General features: G+C 38.3%; 1 protein-coding gene across 6 annotated transcripts in view; it reads left to right on the forward strand.

Annotated features, from left to right (window-relative positions):
- hdac5 (histone deacetylase 5) overlaps positions 1-12,640 on the forward strand; it is a 303,715-nt gene that overhangs the window by 16,114 nt on the left and 274,961 nt on the right. For 4 of the 6 annotated variants that reach the window (XM_080213636.1, XM_080213634.1, XM_080213639.1 and 1 more), the window contains exon 2: positions 11,479-11,571. The exons of the other annotated variants lie outside the window; for them this stretch is intronic. The gene's annotated coding sequence lies outside the window, so the exon portion shown is untranslated. The remainder of the gene's footprint in view (positions 1-11,478; positions 11,572-12,640) is intronic. 6 annotated transcript variants of the gene reach the window in all.

Raw genomic sequence — 12,640 nt, forward strand, 5'->3', positions numbered from 1 at the left:
CTCCTGGAACTTTTCCCAACCATCTGCAATATTTTCATCAAAGACAAGTGGGTCGATACTGCGAAGTCCTTGTGCCATAGTGCCAACTCCTGTCAGCATGTAAATGTTGTGGGTTCCCTGAATAACTGACAACAAGGACTTTCAACAAGGCAGTTTATTCACTAGCTCTGCAGCTACTTCAACATTTGTGCACTGTGTGCGCTCCCAAGGATGACTCCTGCGTTCCCACTTCGTGACCTCTTTTGTAGCCGCATCAGCATGTTCTTCAGCATCACAAATGTACATGACCATTTGCTGTGCATTAGTGATAAGTCTTACTATTTTTAATAAAGAACTTCACTGAAAATTAACCTCATGTTGAATTGCATTCCCTCAGTTGTTACTTATTATTGGTAATTTAAAACTTAAGATTATTAAAAACTTTGTGTCTCTTATCTCCTTTTGCCCCATCTTTCTTTTCAATTTTTTATTTTGCACTTTAAACTATTCCATGTTCAATTAACAATTCCATACTACACTTCCTAGTTCAGGGTATGTAATTGTCCGTAATGATTCTTCAGTTTGGTTAAGAAGAAGCAAAGTTGCTCGTCCAAGATTCCAAGGTCTCAAATTTTCTGTAGAATGTGCTGCATGAAAATGGCTCACTAATCACTGCAAATTCCAGTGCAAAAGCATGTAAAAAGTCTTGAAGTAAGTCTAATGAATAGTAGACAGTCTTTGTTTGCCACTGATTGCAAAATATGGATCAACGTGTCTTTATGTGGTTTTGTGTCATTGTGTTTGATAGTGACTCGTGATACATTTGAAATGTTTTTACTATGTTACAAGTGCTATATAAATGCAAATTGTTATGAGAGAGAAAGCATAGAGAGACTAGAATTAAGAGGAGAGTATGCAGTGTTGAAGTTGGAGCTGGAACGGGAGCTTAGTGACTGGGCTTTTGGGATGTCGGAATTGTTTTTCGCCACAGAACATGGATCATCCTATATACTTAGCTTGTTTTATATGACCAATCAATATGGTAAATGTTGTGCCAGAAAGGAAAGTATCTGTGTTCTTGAGTTCCTTTCACTCAGTAAATTGTGCAACAATATTGATTTACCTTCTCTTTCTGCAATAAATCAATATCAAAACTGATTTGAGTAGCCTATTTTAAAATAGTGCAGTGGAACTTGTATAAAGTACAATATAATAAACTTGTCAAGAATGTCCACTAATGAGAAATTCTCAAACTTTACAATTCTTTGGTTGTAGATTACACAGACTATTATTCCCAATTAATTTTAGATCTGAAATAGCAGATCATTTTTCCAAAAAAAATCAATTTACTTTCAGGATTACTAAAACAACTAATGAATTAATTAAACATAGTTGAAGTCAATTCAAGTTTAGGACACTTGAAGCACTAAAGTGTAAGTTTCAGCACTATTAACATGAGAGTTTGAAATGTGGATTACTGATATTTACCAGCTTCATAGAGAAGGCGTGAAGGATAAATTTGTATCTATAAAACCGGCTGAACCTACATTTAACACCCTGAAGGACTTTCAGGTAAATGTAGCAGAAGAGCTCTGCCTGTTAAATGGACTTCAGAATCACACAACCTTCTGGATCTGGTAGCATGTGTTTGGGTACTGAAAGGATGGCAAAGGAAATTGGAGGCTGTTGAGGGATACTCATGTGGTTCCACAGGATTAAAATCAAAACCCTTGAAATCAGTGTTAAAATCAATCCATTTGCCGCACAGTTGTGTTGGCTTCATACAGAATGAAAAACTGGAATTAATATCGATGTTGACTGCTTGAGTTTGTCACTTCACACCAAAGGAACCAGACCAGAACAGGAAAGTACAACGGCAGTCTGTAGAGAAAGAAAGTAGGAAATTTGTATACAACGTAAACCCTTCTATTTTACATGCAGGTATATATGTATATTTATTTAGTTCTATGAAATGGAATACAGCTGACTAGGTATCTCTGCCTGTCAGCTCAGATTACAGATTTTAGATCAAAATGTCATCCTGTTGGAGGTGACACTTGTATGTGCAGCAATACACTGTTCTAAAGGTAACCTTGGCAATACCTGACAGGTGGAACTGTCCATTCCGGAAAGGTGGATTTATTTTATGTGCTAATATGCAAAGTTGAGGTTTGACCAGTTTGTGCGGCCTGAACCCTGAAACTTTACAGCCTTAGACATGCTCCCAAATATCACCTATTTACCATACTTCAGACCTTTATGGATCTCTCCCATTGTATTATTGGAAATTATAACCTTTCACTATTCTTACTGCCTGAAAATATTGTAGTGCTCAGATTTTGCAATTTGATAGGAAAGGGGTACAGTAACAGTTGAACACTTCTTTATAATTTACTGTCTATAACATTGGTGAATCACAGAGAGGGAGATAGTAGTATAATTGTATGTCTCCGGACGAGTAATCCAGAGACTAATGCTCTGGGCACATGGATTCAAATCCCACCATGACATCTGGAGCAATTTAGATTTAATTAATAAAATCTGGAATTGAAAACACGTCTCAGTTATGGTGATCATGAGCCAATATTTGATTGTCATAAAACCCATCTGGTTCACTAATGCCCATTAGGAAGGGAAATTTGCTGTCCTTACTTGTTCTGGCCCACATATGACTCCAGACGCACAGGAATATGGTTAATGCTTAACTACACTCAGAAACGGCCAAGCAAACCATTCAGTTCAAGGGCAAGATCCATCCACATCCTATGAAAGAGTAAAACACCAATATTGGGATATTTGAATGGTCTTCAATTAAAGGTTTTTCAGATCAAAATTTGCTTGTGTGGAATGCAACCATCATTTGAATCTGATGAAAGCAATAAAAACACTCACCAAGCTATTCATATTTATAATGTACGTTTTTTATTTGAGGCCTTCGTTCATTTTTTTTACTGACATTGTCAGGCAAAGTGGACATGAACAAACTCAATATTCTTTGAGATGGCAGAAATATTAGTTGGACACATGCGTCTATTTAGGAAATTATGACTTGCTGCTCACTGGGAAATTCCAAGTTCTATATTCATTATATTATTCATGATTTTTTTAAAGCATTTTGCAGATACATTTTATGCTCAATAAAATAGGGGACACAGATTTAAGATTTTGGGTAAGAGAAATAGGGAAATGTGAGGAGCATCATGGGGGGCATGGTAGCACAGTGGTTGGCACTTCTACCTCATAGTGCCAGGGACCTGGGTTCATTTCTGGTCTTAAGTGACTGTGTGGCGTTTCCTCCCCATGTCTGCATGGGTTTCCCCCAGGTGTTCCGGTTTCCTCCCACACTCCAAAGATGTGTGAGGTAGATTGACTGGCCGTGCTAAATTGCCCTTTAGTTTCGGGGGATTAGTAGAGTAAATACATGGGGTTATGGGGAATAAGGCCTGAGTGGAATTGTTGTCAGTGCAGGCTCGCTAGGCTGAATGTGCTCCTCCTGGTCTGTAAGGGTCCTATGATTTCTATGATAATAACCTGAAAGTCGCCGCCTACAAACATGGTGAAAGCAGACACACATTTCAAAAGGAAATTTGGATGGGCACTTAAAAGAAATAACCTTGCAGGGCTACAGGAATCAAGTGAGGAAGTGGAACTGACTGGATGTCTCCACTGAGAGCCAATGTAGACTTGGTGGGCTGAATGTCCTCCTTCTGTGCTGTAAGTTATAGCATGACAGGATACAAACATTGCTTTGTATAAAACACCAAATAGTTCTAATTTAGTGCACTAAAATAGCATTAGTTTAACTTAGCAATGCAGGATATGCACCTTTTAATACTATATCTACTTTAGTATTCAAATTTGCATTTTCTATTTACAATGTATTTTTAAAAGTTCGTATTTTGGATCCATTTTGAGGTAAAAATAGGGGAATGATGGTATGTGGAAGAGAATTAGAGGATGTGTAGGAATTCAGAATTGCTTTTTTAATCTTAAGCAAAGAATTAATCAGACACAGATTTTGGAGTATCTGCTTTGCTCATACAGGTTTGTTTTGGACTTATTTGAAATAGATCTGTTCTGAGATTGAGGCATGTTATGAACTAAAATTAAAAACATCTTTCAAAGAAGTGAAGGTAAATAATTTCAAATGAGGAGGCATTGTGGAAACATTGACTATTATGGTGATCTTCTTCAGAATGAGTCTAGTCGAATGGAAATAGATAAGGGAGTAAGGAAACATTGAACTATTGTTTGGTTGGTATATGAAATATAGAATGATATTGAAAGGATACAAAGGAAGTAAATCTTCTAGCAATGAAGTCTGAAACTTATTTTGAAGATATATCATGGAATTTGTTTGTTATATAACTGTAATTTGAAATTGCAATAATTGAGAAGCAGCGAAATTAAGCACGTTAAAACATGTGGAACATTGGGGTTAGACCACACTTGGAGTTCTGCAAAATGTTCTCACCATAACATTATAAAAAGGATGTAGAGGCATGAGAGAAGAGGCAAGAAAAGATTTGCAAGTTTGATACCAGAACTGAGAGGTTATACCTATTAGAGAAGATTGAACAAACTGGGGCTCTTTTCTTTCAGAAAAGAGAAGCTTGACTGGTGACTTAAGAGGTTTTTTTATTATTAATTCAAGAGATGTGGACTTTGCTGACGAGGCCACCATTTATTGACCATTGCTAATTACCCTTGAGAAGGTAGTTGTAAGCTTACTTAGAACATAGAAAAACTACAGCACAAACAGGCCCTTCAGCCCATAAGTTGCGCCGATCATATCGCTACCTACTAGGCTTACCTATAACCCTAAATCCTATTAAGCCTCACATACTCATCCAGAAGTCTCTTAAAAGACCCTATCGAATTTGCCTCCACCACCACCAACGGCAGCCGAATAGAGCTGGTAGAGTAGTCCATGTGGTGTAGGTACACCCATAGTGCCATTAAGAGGGAGTTCCTGGATTTTGGCCCAATGACAATGAAGGAATAGCAATATATTCCCAAGAAAGGATGGTGGGTGGGTTGGAGGGGAACTTCCAGGTGATGCTGCTCCATCGTATCTGCTGCTCTTGTCCTTTCAGATGCTGTCTATGATCCTAGGAGAGTTCCTGCAGTTCATCTTACAGATGGTACACAGTATTGCAACTGTGTATCTGTGGTGGAAGAAGTAAGCATTTGTGGATGGATTGTCCAGTTAGCAAGCGGCTTTGTTCTGGATGGTGTCAACTTCTTGAATATTTTGGAGCTGCAGTCGTCAGGCAAGGGCACATTACTCCATCACACTTTTGACTTGTGCCTTTTAGATTATGGACAGCTTTGGGGAGTCAAGAAGTTAGTTCCTTGTCACAGGATTCCTTGCCTTTGAGTGACTCTTTTAGCACAGTATTTATATGGCTGTCCACTTGAGTTTCTGATCAATGGTAAATCCCCAGGATGTTGACAGTGGGGCATTCGGGGATGGTAATGCCATAGAATGTTTAGGGGCAATGCTTAGGTTCTCTCTTGTTGGAGATGGTCACTTCCTGGCACTTGTTTGGCATACCTGCTATTTTTTAGCCCAAGTCTGGATATTGTCCAGGTTTTGCTGCATTTGTATGTGACCGCTTCAGTATTTGAGGAGTCACAAATAGTATCATCAGCGAACATCCCCCATCTCTGACTTGTCATGAGAGGAACGCCATTAAGGAAGCAGTTGAAGATGGTTGAGCCTGAATACTATCCTGGATCTGAGGTGACTCAACTCCAACAGCCGCAGCTATCTTCCTTCGTGCTAGGTATGACTCCAAGCAGCGGAGAATTTTCCCTTTGATTTCCATTGACTCCAGTTTTGCTTGGGCTCCATGATGCCACATTCGGGTCAAATGTGGCTTTAATGTCAAGGGCGGTCACTCTCCCCTCCCCTTTGGAGTTCAGCTTGTTTGTCCATGTTTGAACCAAGGCTGTAATGAGGTCAGGAATTGAATAGCTCTGGCAAAACCCAAACCGAGCGCCAGTGAGCAAGTTATTGCTAACCAGTGCTGCTTGAGTGCACAGTTGATGACTCCTTCCATCACTTATGATCGAGTAGACTAATGGGGTGCTAATTGGCAAGGTTGGATTTGCTTTTTGTGTACAGGACATACTTGGGTAATTTTTCCACATTGGGTAGATGCCAGTGTTGTAGCTGTACTGGAATAACTTGGCTAGGGAATGCTGTTCCTAGTGTGCCCTCCTTGATTCTTAATTGAAGCTGGATTGATCCCATGGCTTGGTGGTAAATGTAGAGTAGGGGATATGCAGGGCCATGTGATTGAGTACAGTTCTATTGCTGCTGATCCACAATTGTCCAGCCTGGAGTTGCTAAATCTGTTTGGAATCTATCTCATTTAGCATGGCGATAGTGCCATACAGCATTGAGGGTATCCCCAGTGCGAAGTTGAGGATCTTCATTTCTACAAGGACAGTGCAGTGGTAATTCTACCAATACTGACATGGATAGATGGAATTGTGGCAGGTGAGGGTGAGTTTAAGGATGTTTTTCCCTCTTTCCTCACCACCTATTGCAGACCTAGAGTAGTAGTAATGTTCTTTAGGACATGACCAACCTGGTCAGTAGTGGTGGTACTGAGCTGCACTTGGTGACAGATTCTACATTCTGCGCTTTTGTCACCCTCTGTAGTGTCTGGGATATTACCTAAGGCATGATTCCATGAGTATTATTACGTCAGGCAGTTGCTTGTCTGGTTTGTGAGACAGCCCTTCATGAAGGGGCCTGATAGGAGAGAAGTAGTGCAGGCATTTCCGTTTGTGCATGGGTGTAGAGCTAATGGTTGTAGATATAAGATGGTCACCAATAAGTCCAGTAGGAATTCAGGAACTTTACCCAGAAGGTGGTTATAAGTTGGAACTCACGTGGGACAGTTGAGGCAGCTGTGCATAGATGCATTTAAAGGAAATCTTTATAAGTAAACGGTGGAGAAACGGATAGAAGAGTATGTTGATGGGGTGAAATGAAAAAGGATGGGAGGTTAGGCATATGGACTGGTTGGGCCAAAGGACCTGTTTCCATGTTATGCAGTTCTATGTAATTCTGATTTTTGTCCGGTGGTCAACATTGTTCATTAGTAGCAGGTGACTTTTATGGCCTGTTTTGTTCAAACCTGATTCTGAAATAGGCACTTTGTATACAGATTAGTCTACAGAAATTGCCTTTAACGTCAAGAAAATGGTCATCCCAAGAGAACACACAGGGCATTTACCATTATGTCCACACTGAGCCTTTTTGGTGAGGAATAGACAAATAGATCAAATAGTTGTATTATTAAAACACTTGTATTTGCAATGCCCACAGTGATAAAATCTATCTTTTATTTTGGCTATAATTTTCTCTGTCATCCTGGTGGGAGGACCACACAATAAATAGCATTCCGAGCCAATCATCCAGAATGCTTTGTACTAGTTGTCTCTTGCTTTTTGAGGGGAATATTTGCAAATTATTAAATTGCATTGCAATAAATGGAAATTTGATTTTGTTGTATTACTGTGTGCTGTAATTCCAGGAAAGGACAACTATTGAATTATTAATGGAAAATGCTAGAGTATGGCTGCAATTAAATTCATTTATAAGGAACTTGAAATTGATTTATTTCAGTTACTTGAGACAAATTTAGTTCAATATTGAATGGTAGGAGTGACAAAAGTCATTTTTAAGGCAGTGTGATGCAAAACTGTTTGTGTGCAAACAAAAATGTAATCTACCTTGATAATCAACCCTGTTGCTTGTGGAGTGATTTAACTAACTTGAAGCTTGTTATTTGGAAACTTCTTTGTTTAGGTTTATTTTGACACTGAATTTTGTGGTAATTTCCTGGATTTGATTTGCATTATGCCTAATCCTGCTCACTGTAACACATTGAACAGCGTCACAGTGCAACAAAAGGCATGGGTGTAATTTTATGATTTATGCTTGTTTTAAAATATCATTCTAATGTAGAGCAGAAATGCATGGAAAAGTTGAGGAACAAGTAAGTTAAGGAGAGAATTTCAGAAAATAGGATATAGTAGCTGAAACTTCTCCTTTCAGTGGTGTAACGAAGATTGGGTGCTCCAAGGGCTGGAGTTGCAAGATAAAGGACACATGTATCAGGGGTTTTGAACTCAATTCAGATGGTAGGCCTGATTCAATACCCTGGCACTCAATGTCACATTCAGCAAAAGTAGAGCATGTTGATTTGAGGTGGACTTGATGGCTGTCTCAGATCAGTGGCTCCATTTAAGCAGTTTCCTTGCCTATTTCAGGACCTCTCTGTAAAATATGTAGAAAAATAAAATGAATCATGTGCTGTGTAAGCCCCACCTTGTTTTTCCAGTTCTACAGCTCTTAAACTTTGTCTCCATATCTTGTCCCCCTCCCCCAACCAAGTCCTGATCTTAATGTTCTAGTTTCATGTGTGTGCTTTTGGGGAGGCAGTGACATGTGGGAGGAGGGTGGTGATGCTGTATGCAATTTTTAAAGATACAATTCTCACTCTTCCGTTAGAGTAGAAGTTACTGGATGATTTGAGTCCATTTGAGAGTGTATGAAGATCTCATGCGAGCTGGATCCAGCCTATGGGCAATTTGTTTGAAACCTCTTGCATGGACCAGGATAGAGGGTTGGAAGAAATTGTTGTGTTGTATATCCTTTTCCTAAAATGAAATGAGGACTTTAAATTTTGTGCATTGGAGAAAAGGGATCCATTGGAATTTTAGAAGGGCATCCATGAAGGGTAAGCAGAGCAAGATGCGGTTGCTTGGATTTTGGATGAGTTTGCATAGGGAAAAACTTTGGGCGACAGACAGAGAAGGCTTTTGAAATATCAAATTGGAGGTAGTTGAAACCCTGAGTAATTAGCTCATGATTGGGTGATGAAGTAAGGTCGGAGATGAACAATGTTGTTGTTTAGGTGGAATTAGGTGGTTTTGATGATGGATAACATGGTTTTCATTTTCTTAGTATTTGGCTAGAGAAATTTCTGTTTCATCCGCTGCTTGATTCTGGGCAAAGCATTTGTTAAAAACTGCTTTCTGGTAAGAGGATTTGATACATTTTGTAAAACTGCCTCATACTATTGATTTTTTGCAATTCATGGTTTGAAATTAACACAGATTTTCTTGATCAAATCAGGATCAGTATATTTCATCAGTGGTTTACTGACAGTGCGAAAGTGATTGGGCTAGGATTAGCTAAATCCATTTTGATATTAGTACTGCACTGCATTACTGGTTTCAAGCTTTCATCAAACCTCCAAAAACTACTTCTGATTCCTACCATTGTCATTTCTGTATTTTTTTTATGTTGTTGGTAATTAAAATAGACAAGTAACATTATCTATTCATCATACAGTTTCTTGTTTTAATTGTTTAAAAATGTTACACCAGCCTGCCTAAGCTTTCAAGAACCCAACTTGTTGTAGAATTTGGCCTGCTTTGCCACTAAATTGGAAAATATGAGTTAAGAGTATCTAATTCAATGCAGCATCATGAATAGAAAGCAAAAGAAAGAAGGGATGAAGAGATGGAAAGGAAAAAAAAAATTAAGATGCAAAAGAATGAGACTCCACACTTAGAAAGTTGAAATTCAGTGAATGAGAGTCTGTTTGGCGGTTTATCACTTTGTTAAAAATTACAATGGACAAGCCATAACTATTTCTGGTATGTTTGTGTACCCAGTGGGTAAGTACCTCGACTTCATTCCATTTGTATGTTTTTAAAGCTGTGTATTTTGAGATGGCGACATACTGGTGGTTATCATTCCCAGAATTTGAACTGCACCTGTCATGTAAATACTGTGGATACAAGCATATCAGAGGCTGGAAATTTTGAGGTGTGTAACTCATTTCTTGACTCCCAAAAGCTTGTCTGTATTTACAACACCCAAGTCAGGTGTGTGATGGAATACTCTCCATTTGCCTGGATAGTTGTAGCTTCAACAGCATCCAAGAAGCTCAACATTATCCAGCAAAGCAGTGTACCAAATTAAACATCCATTGCTGTGCACAGTGGCAACAGTATGTGCTATATGCAAGCTGCACTGCATCTATTCACCAAGCCTCCTTCAACAGCATTTTCCAATTTTATGACTTCAGCCTGCTAGAAAAATAAAGGCAGCAGAGGCATAGGATGACACCACCTGCAGGTTCCATTAAAGTCATTCTGACTTAGAACAACATTTCTGTCCTTTCATTGCTGCTTGATTAAAATTCTGGAACTTGCTTCCTTGCAGCACTGAGAGTGTATCCACATCACATGGATTGCATAAGTTCATGAAAACAGTGCATCATCGCTTTTTCAAGGGCAGTTGGGGATAGGTAACAAATGCTTGCTTAGCTAATGACACCAGCATCTAATGAAATTATTTTTAAAAAATGTGGAAGAGCCAAGCAAATCTGGTAGCAACTTTCTGATTTCTACTTGCCTTTTGTAGATTCTGGAGGTTGCTGTCTGATTTACTCCAGGGCAGTGGTGAGCACTGACGGCTTCATGGTTGTTGTGACTGCAAAATCCTGTCAATATATTTAACTGCATTTGAAAGTAGTCTGATGTTGAATCCTCATTGGCCACAGTCCCCATGAAACCTAAATGATTGTAAGAAAATGTTGGATAAATGTTATGTGAAGTAGCAAATACGCCATAATGAAATTCAATTTAGAAATATGACCTGTAATAAACTTCTTGCCTGCAAATTATTTTCTGATGTATAACACTGAAACGTGCCCAAATGAAGACTTGGTTTTAGATATCAAGAATTAACTTTCTGAAGATAATGACCTATAATTTGTGACCAGTGGTGAACTGGCAATGCTCTTCACTGACCTTGAGAAAAACTGTCCACAAAAATGTTTTTGGAGTGCAATTTCCCTTCGTGTTAATTTTTTAAATACTTATGTGAGATGCCAGATGTGTTAGCAAGACTGGCAATTTTGCCCATCTCTAATTGCCCTTGAAAAGATGACAGTGAGTGTTGTCTTGAATCACTGCAGTCTATCTGGTCTACTTACATGGTCTGTTACTTTGCATCTGGTGCCATGTCAAGGGGATTTCCAGGTATTCAACAACAGTGCTTTCATCAAGCAGGGTAAGCAGCCAGTCACATCAAAGTATTATCAAAGATATCAAACCAGGAAGTGAAATGTTCTGATTATCCTTCACTTTAATATTCTAAAGGGAATGAAATAAATGATTGGAATATACACATTGAATTTAAGGTAGCAGCTGAAATATCTTAGACAAACCTTGAAAATAATTGATGTGGAATATTCATCATCATGGAGAAATTTGACTTTCTACAAATAAATATCAAGTTAAATTTTCAGGGCCAAAGCAGTTTCTCAGCAGCAATTATGAACTTGGTACTCAGTTACACCTTATTCGATAAGGTGGAAGTTTTTCAAGGGTTTTTATAGCAAGATTAATATTGTAGAAGGGCATGTTCTCACCAATTCAGCAATTTCTAATTTATTGCAGTTTGGACCCAATGAAGAAGTGCTGAATCACCGATTTGGATTTCTGAGTTTAACCGTGCTTGTGCGGACTTCAGAAGTTGTTGTCGGTTCAGAGGTAATGACTGCAAATGCTGATGGTTTCACCATTGTTTTTACTGCAACATCTGGGTGTTTTTATTCACATTTGTAGTTATTAATTATACAGTAACTTTTTGAATGTTCCAAATATGCAGATTTGTACCACTGCTTGACCAGCACCCTCTAGATGTTGCAATTTATTCTAAATGCAGATAAAACAAGCCAATTACTAACCTGCAGCCTGAAATTTACAATCAAATTACTAGCTTCAAATTGTCCTGAACAAGTTATAAACAGCTGGATTACCTGGTTTCCATAGTTTTTGAACAGCGGTCTGAACTGCTAATTTGGTCTCTATGTTTAAGTATCAAAGCCCATGAGCAATACTACAAGATGCTAATATTTAGAAAAGGATAATGGTAATGTTGGGCAGGTGAAATCAAGAAATGTATTGGCACAGTGGTTAGCACTGTTGCCTCACAGCGTTAATGACCTGGGTTCAGTTCACAGCTTGGGTCACTATCTGTGCGGAGTCTGCATTTTTTCCCCAAGTCTATGTGGGTTTGCTCCAAGTTCTTTGGCTTCCTTCTACAGCCTGAAAGATGTGCTGGTTAGGTGCATTGGCCTTGCTAAATTCTCCCTCACTGTACCCAAAGTGTGGCGACTAGGGGATTTTCATAGTAACTTCATTGCAGTATTAATGTAAGCCTACTTGTGACACTAATAAATAAAGTTAAAAACTATTGGAAGATAGTTCAGGCTTTTTGATTCAGTAATAATTAACTTGTATTGTTTTCTATTAAAGTATGCAGTAAGAACGTAGAGAGAAGGAATGTCTTTTCAAGCCATGAAGATTGCTGTTTTTCTGATGGCATGTGATATAGTTCTATTCCTATTACTTTTTATATTTATGTGGTATGGGTTGTTACTATATCAAATTAAAAATAAATTTATTTAAAATTTAAAAAAAATCAGAGGCATTCAATGTACACATGGCCAATATAAGAGCTAACATGTATGGTTTAATTTGTATAGTTTCTGACATGGCAAACTTTACAAGAGACAATAACTAGAGAAAATTGTAGATGGATTAATTTTGAATTAAC

This window comes from Carcharhinus amblyrhynchos, chromosome 27, assembly GCF_965287045.1.
Source record: "Carcharhinus amblyrhynchos chromosome 27, sCarAmb.v2.hapA, whole genome shotgun sequence".
NCBI lineage: Eukaryota > Metazoa > Chordata > Chondrichthyes > Carcharhiniformes > Carcharhinidae > Carcharhinus > Carcharhinus amblyrhynchos.